We start from the raw sequence: 7,884 nt of genomic DNA on the forward strand, positions 1-7,884 counted from the left end.
TCTACTTTATTTTCTTATTTTCCTTTAATTCGGTACATCTTGTTACCCTTCGCCACATTTTTCACTCTTCTATACTATATACATTATATACACACTCCACTCTGTGTGTATATAGTCCAGTCATCAGAGCAGCGTGCTAGTCTGAGGGTTTGCTGGTGCAGCTGGGTCAGTGTGTGAGGGTTTGCTGGTGCAGCTGGGTCAGTGTGTGAGGGTGTGCTGGTGCAGCTGGGTCAGTGTGTGAGGGTTGTGGTGCAGCTGGGTCAGTGTGTGAGGGCTTGCTGGTGCAGCTGGGTCAGTGTGTGAGGGTGTGCTGGTGCAGCTGGGTCAGTGTGTGAGGGTTTGCTGGTGCAGCTGGGTCAGTGTGTGAGGGTTTGCTGGTGCAGCTGGGTCAGTGTGTGAGGGTGTGCTGGTGCAGCTGGGTCAGTGTGTGAGGGTGTGCTGGTGCAGCTGGGTCAGTGTGTGAGGGTTGTGGTGAGTAAATAGCCAACCGGCCGGTGCTTTATTAAACGCTCTGCGGGCTGGAACAGTGCATCCATCAGGTTTATGGTCCTGCTGTGGCTCTAAGTGGGAGGAGGGGAGAGAGGGGAATGTGTGTAGAGAAGAGTAGAGTAGAGTAGAGTAGAGTAGAGTAGAGTAGAGTAGAGTAGAGTAGAGTAGAGTAGAGTAGAGTAGAGTAGAGTAGAGTAGAGCAGAGTAGAGTAGAGTAGAGTAGAGTAGAGTAGAGTAGAGTAGAGTAGAGTACTCAGTGCTCTGTTTAACCGGGGACCAGCGTTTTAGGACCGCTGGGAGGAGACGGGGAGGAGGAGACGGGGGGGGGGGAGACGAGGAGGAGGAGTAGACGGGGAGGAGGAGACGGGGAAGAGGAGACAGGGGGAGGAGGAGACGGGGGGAGGAGACGGGGGGAGGAGACGGGGGGGAGACGGGGGGAGGAGACGGGGGGGAGACAGGGGGAGGAGGAGACGGGGGAGGAGACGGGGGGAGGAGGAGACGGAGGAGGAGACAGGGGGGAAGAGACGGGGAGGAGGAGGAGACGGGGGGAGGAGACGGGGGGAGGAGGAGACAGGAGGAGGAGACGGGAAGGAGGAGGAGACGGGGGAGGAGACGGGGAGGAGGAGGAGACGGGGGGAGGAGAAGGGGAGGAGGAGACGGGGAGGAGGAGGAGACAGGGGGACGAGACGGGGAGGAGGAGGAGACGGGGGGAGGAGGAGACGGGGGGGGGGGGCAGTGATGAGCAGAGTTCCACATCAAACTGATTATGTCTGGGTCGTGTGGGGCTTTTTAAAATAAATGATCTTCTGTCTGTGTCTGCCCACACAGCAACCCCCCCCCCCCCCCCCCCCCCTGCAGGGTGAGAAGAGAGGAGGAAGATGAGCGATGAGGAAGAGGAGGGACTCTGTTCTGGACTCCTGTGGTGCTGCCTCTCTCTTAGTATAGTATATATATATATATATATATATATTAGTATACAATAAGTATGGTGAGCTTCTGTTAGTGGAGATTGTGCATAGAGATGCAAGATGCATTACAGTACATTACAGTCATTCAGTAGACACTTTTATCCAAAGCCACTTACAATAATTGCATTTAGCGTAGGAGGTTAGTGTACTACTACTCGCCAGACCTCACAAGTGCATTTCCTTTCTAAAACGAGCGATTTAAGAGCATAATCTAGTGCTGAAACCACTGTGTCTGCCGTTACAACGCGGGACTGCGCCGAAATAAAATGGAATCGCCGTTGAAACGTGCACACGCGTGGCGCAGAACCACACACACACACACACACACACACACAGCCGCAGCCCCGTTCTGCACTCAGCGCACGTACCTGACGGCGCTATTACACACCTGCCATTATAACGGCTATCAGTCATGGGTGCTGGCGGAAGTGGATGAGGTCTATTTCCACAGGGGCGGGATGAGAAATCTTTGGCCACCATCTCGGCGCGGTCGTCTCCGGGCGCGTGTGGTCTGTGTGTCTGTGATGGATGACAGACTTCAGCTGTAACCCTCCTCTTTTTCCAGAGAGAACTCCCATTCACACAACCTCGGGAGGCCGTTAAGGGTTTGAGAGATTGTTCTGAGTTCCACTTTGTACAGGCGGGCCTTTTTTTGTCAGTCGCTTCTGGCAGGAGGACAGGTCAGAGAGAGAAGATGCCCCGACGACGTGGGGAGAACGCGTGATGAGGCTGAGTTTCAAGAACCGGCTAAACTAGGCCACTGTGGAGAGGATGGCCTAGGATTGATGGACACAGCACCAGGGGTAGAGAGAACCGTATGGTGGAACATCCAGAGAGAACCTTATGATGGAACATCCATAGAGAACCTTATGATGGAACACTTGGAGTAGAGAGAACCTTATGATGAAACATCCAGAGAGAACCTTAAAATGGAAAACCTGGATTAGAGAGAACCTTATGATGAAACATCCAGAGAGAACCTTATGATGGAACATCCAGAGAGAACCTTATGATGGAACACCTGGAGTAGAGAGAACCTTATGATGAAACATCCAGAGAGAACCTTAAGATGGAACACCTGGAGTAGAGAGAACCTTATGATGGAACATCCAGCGAGAACCTTAAGATGGAACACCTGGAGTAGAGAGAACCTTATGATGGAACATCCAGCGAGAACCTTAAGATGGAACACCTGGAGTAGAGAGAACCTTATGAAGAAACATCCAGAGAGAACCTTAAGATGGAACACCTGGAGTAGAGAGAACCTTAAGATGGAACACCTGGAGTAGAGAGAACCTTAAGATGGAACATCCAGAGAGAACCTTATGATGGAACACCTGGAGTAGAGAGAACCTTATAATGAAACATCCAGAGAGACCTTAAGATGGAACATCCAGAGAGAACCTTATGACGGAACCCAGGACCTTTGTCGTCTTGATGCGATCACGGTCTTTGACAGTTACAATCAGCCTGGAAGGAGTGTGTGAGCGAGTGAGCTTTTTCGCATCTAAACATGCAAAAACCAAAGTATCTCTCATGGGTCCCTGTTCAGGAGCAGCGGTGCGTTCCAGAGCAGATGATGCCATTAGGATACCCGGGAGCAGGAGGCGCGTTAACGGCGCAGCGCTGTGATTTCTCCTGGAGGTGCGTTCCCTCGGCGAGGGACGGAAATGAGGAGGAAAACAATGTGAGGAGAATGGCTGAGCAGCCTTCAGCACAGTCCGTCACTACAGGACAAGGCGCATTCATATGCTAGACTATAGTGTACATGGGCGTCACACAAAGACCCGCAAAGCTACAAAAAAGCAAGTCGGGGGAGGCATCAGGTTTTTTACATCTCATACACGCCGTCTGTTTCACTCCCAACTCTCCAATTAAATCTACTGACATTCACGGCCTCACATTTATTGCGAAGGAGCTCTGAGTACTTTTTTTTTGACAGTCTTGAAAAGGAAATCGCCACGTTCAGAAGAATAGTCCACTGCGCTCTACTGCCAACACGCTGAGGATTTCTAATTTCGGGTTTTAATAGAAAACCTTGTTCCCTTATTGAATTCATTACAGCTGCCAAGGCAGTCGTGCGTGGATATCATTTATTCCCCAACTCGTCTTCTTTTTTCACCAACCCTGCCCACTCACACCAGTCAATTCAGATTGTATTTATAACACAATTAAAATGCCAAACATAGTCCACCCATCAAAAAAAAAGAAGTTCATTTCCCCCTGTCAGTAAACTTTCAACCTGTTAGGTTCATAAAAAAAGTGTGTAGATTGTGATAGGCTGATTGTAGAACTGCCTAAAAGGCAGAGCCGGAGGAGTAATTATCAATTTGTGAGCGTATTATGAGCCGATGAATATGGAGAGAACGTCTCTCATTTAAATATCTCGGTAATGCAGATCTATTTGATGAATATTAAAAGGTAAAAGGAGGTAGCTGGAGCGACGGACTAGTGTGGATAAGCTCTGCCCACCATTTTAATCAGTACAGTGTGATTTACACCCCAGTTCATGAATAATTTAGAGTGTTTAGGACTGTTTGGAGTAATTTGATAGACTTCCCTACAGTAATTACACTTCTTCGTTAATAATTTGGGGACTCAAGCAAGTACACTCAAGAGTGCAAATAAACTGTGGAAAAGACAAAACTAAGGCAGCTCTTCTGGTACAAAGTTAAAAAGCCGTTATTCTTGGGCTAGTTCATGATGAACATATAAAAATGCCTACATGTTTCATGAGGCCTTCGTCAGGGCAGATCCCAAACTCTCTCTCTCTCTCTGTGTGTGTGTGTGTGTGTGTGTGTGTGTGTGTGTGTGTGTGTGTGTGTGTGTGTGTGTGTGTGTGTGTGCGCGCGTCTACTGTCCACATATATGTAGGGTATGTTGTTGTGAGTGTCTGTGTGTACACATGTGTATGTTGTGAATGTGTGTGTGTGTGTGTGTGTGTGTGAGTGTGTGTGTACACACATACTGTATGTTGTTGTAAGTGAGTGTGTGTGTGTGTGCATGCGTGTGTGCACACCTGTACAGGTATGTTGTCGTGAGTGCGCCTAATCTGTTTCTTTAAGACAATTAGTAAAACTCCCAATTAGCACTGAGTGACCAGAGAACCCATATGGGCTCAGTGATGAAGACACTGATAACAAATCACTCTGTAATGTTCCAATAAGCATGTTCAGCTGATGCATGGGCTAATAACAATGATATAATATTCCACCCCTTGGCTGCATACTGTTACTCAAACTGCGTGGGGTGACCAAATCCTCTCTTTTTATCCAACGTGCGCAAGACCTGTAGCGATTCTAATGTTCATTTGACGACCATCAACTCAGCAGATCACTTTGTTCTGTTTTCATCAAACAAAATCGCTTTGAAAAGCCAAGAAGAAAGAAAGTGATAAAAACCCGCCGCGGGCGGTGAAGCGCAGCCGCGTTCAAGGTAAGCGGCAGAGGAGCGCGGCAGGAAACCACTGAGCTGCGCGCGTTCATCTCCGCACTCGCTTGTTTTGATCATGGCTGCATTAACATAGGCTACAGCTGATGACTGACTGAATATTTCAAAAGAATGATATTTGAAAGGGAATTGTTATTGATTTCATATGCCTATCACTTATTTAATGATATGCACCTATTGTGAATGATGTCAGCAGTATGCCCCTGTAAAGGGCTCTCAGCTCGACTGTAAATGATTTGTAGTGTAGAGGTTCAAAGTCACTGATGATAAATCAGCTTTTCTGATGAAGTACAGGAAATTGATCAGACATTTTTCATTTTCGCCTGCTTGGCACAATGCCAGCATTACCTCCAAACCACATGTGTGTCACGTATTATAGATTTCCAGCTATTCAAGCAAATTCAAAGCTAGCAAATCCATGCAAATAGTTGAGGCATATTAAAGTCTGCGTCTTATCTCCAAAGCACCTCTCTTTTGAGGGGAATTATTGCCAGGTGTGTAATTAATGATGCTGAATGTTATGAACTGAAAAATAATGCTCGGTGAGTTCTCTCTGTCAAAGGGGGTAGCTCGCTTTCTTGTCTTTGGGTTTCTGGAACAATGTACAGTAAGCAACTATGCTTGGCTGCTTCCTTCTGTGGCAGCCTATCAAATGCTTGATACAGAGACCAGAGAGCTTATTATATCCTAGTGTTCTCTCTCTCTCTCTCTCTCTCTCTCTCTCTCTCTCTCTCTCCTCTCTCTCTCTCCCTCTCTCTCTCTCTCCATACACATTTCAGACAATGCATGATAGAGTTTCGGAAGAATACTTCTGAATATTCTCTAAGGACAGACTGTTGTCCGCTGTTTGGTCAGAAAGAAATGCAATTCCGGCCTTTTAAATAGCCTACTTGTCTGACGTCAGTAAACTTTGGAGCGGGGTCGTGGCTCCGTGGTCGTGGCTCCGTGGTCAGACGTCTGACGGCTGATCCGCTGCTGGATGGGAGTCGGGTTCGAGGAGTCGAGCTGTCGGTCGCATCCGTTCTACCGGAGAGATTTGCTTACCGGGGGAGCGCGTGCCTGAAGTGAGAGATTTGCTTACCGGGGGAGCGCGTGCCTGACAAGTCGTCGCCTAATAGACTATCTTGTCGCTGGGTGAGTATTTAACTTTCCTAACCCATAACTGAAATGACAAATAGTAATAGTCAATGAGTCAAAACTTTTATTTCCACATTAGGCTGTTGTCGGTACGTTTTGAGATTTATTTGTTCAGTTAATATATTTTCAAGATCAGACTAAAGGAACTGCCTGTTAATCTCAGATTTGATCTTGTAATTTGTGTGTTGGTTACAGCGATGAATCAATCTATTAGGCTACTGCACTTTTGAGTGGACTCACTGTACAGAGGATGGAGGCGATAAGTGGGCACAGGAAATATAACGATATAGCTCCAATATGACATGAGTGGTATTAAGTCGATAGACCGTATACTCCGCCTGGCTTTTGTTGTTGCAGTTCACGTTGTAGTTAACTGATTTCACTCCCAAATGCATCAGGTAGCAAAATCATTAGGCCTATTACACCATCATGCTTTTAAGCAGTCTGTAAATCCGGTTGTTGAACATGGCCCGGAGTCTAGACGACACAGGCTATGGGATATCCTAATGGACACATCACAGAACCTAGGCTGTCTATTAGGAGTGCTGCCCTGTAGCAGCAGACTGTTAGAGCTCATTGATTTTCAAAACAAAATACAATCTGTAATGGCATTTAGCACCCCCCAGTGAATGTATAGCTGGCAGTACTAACAGCTTGTTAAGCTCTTTCTTCCTGAATTCTTTATCTACTGCAGTCGCACAGAGTCTGAGGACTGAATAAAGCCTTTTCACTTCTGATAAGCAGTCCTCCAGATGATGATAGAAACGTGTTGTTTGGACTGTCTCAGAAGGTGTCGTGACAGACAGACAGATACGGATCTAATTTCTTCTCCTTGATTGTGTTTTAGTTCATACGGTACTGAGTACATGGGCCCTAGTCAGCTTGGCAATCAGAGGCCCCGATGAAGAGACTTGCTCCGCGGCCAGTGAGCCGTAGCCTCGTGAGACCGTCCTGATCTCCAGCAGCGCGCTCACAGTCTCACAGGGCTGTAGTCAGCTAGCCACAGCCTGGCAGACGGCCATATTGGCGTGGCGAGAGTCCCGCCAGGAAGTGACCGACCGCGTGTGGCAGCGTGGAGAGGAGGGTGGCGAGGAAGAAGATTAGCTGGGGTCTGCAGTCACCAGGAAGTCAGACCAGGAAGTTGTTGGTTCAAACCCCAGCCAAGTCACACGGTACCAAAAAACGACTCCAGACCTGGGTCCAAAACACTTATTTGAAATCATTTCAATTACTCATGTGCTTGATTGTTCTTCTTGATGTACAGTAATTGAAAGGACATCGTGTTTTGACCCTGTCCTGCCTGTCTGTAGTCGAGGTGGGGGTGAGCCCAGCGGGCCTGGTCCTGTCCTGGGGGTGGACTGGTATCAGATAGCCTCAGAACCGTCGGTTCTTGTACGTGCTGTATGCTCCGACTCAACAAGCTATTCAGGCTTCTCACTTAATAACTTCTCTCTCCTTATCCACTCCACGGCTGCCATCTACACTCAATCAATCAATCAATCAATCAATCAATCAATCAATCAATCAATCAATCAATCAATCAATCAATCAATCAATCAATCAATCAATCAATCAATCAATCAATCAATCAATCAATCAATCAATCAATCAAAGCTTTATTTGTATAGCGCATTTCATACACAGAGGCAACACAATGCGCTTTACAGAGAACAAGGGAGGTGGGCATACGACCCACTCTCTACATATTCCAGAGGGAAGCAAAAAAACAGTAATCACCCGGGGGCCAGATAAGTGAGCTGTAAAAATTCTTCCCTGACCCTTCTCAACAAGGCGATGGAGCTCCTGGAGTATGTTTGTCTACCGGCTAAGAACATTTATA

This window comes from Borostomias antarcticus, assembly GCF_949987555.1.
Source record: "Borostomias antarcticus genome assembly, chromosome: 19".
In the NCBI taxonomy this organism is placed as follows: domain Eukaryota; kingdom Metazoa; phylum Chordata; class Actinopteri; order Stomiiformes; family Stomiidae; genus Borostomias; species Borostomias antarcticus.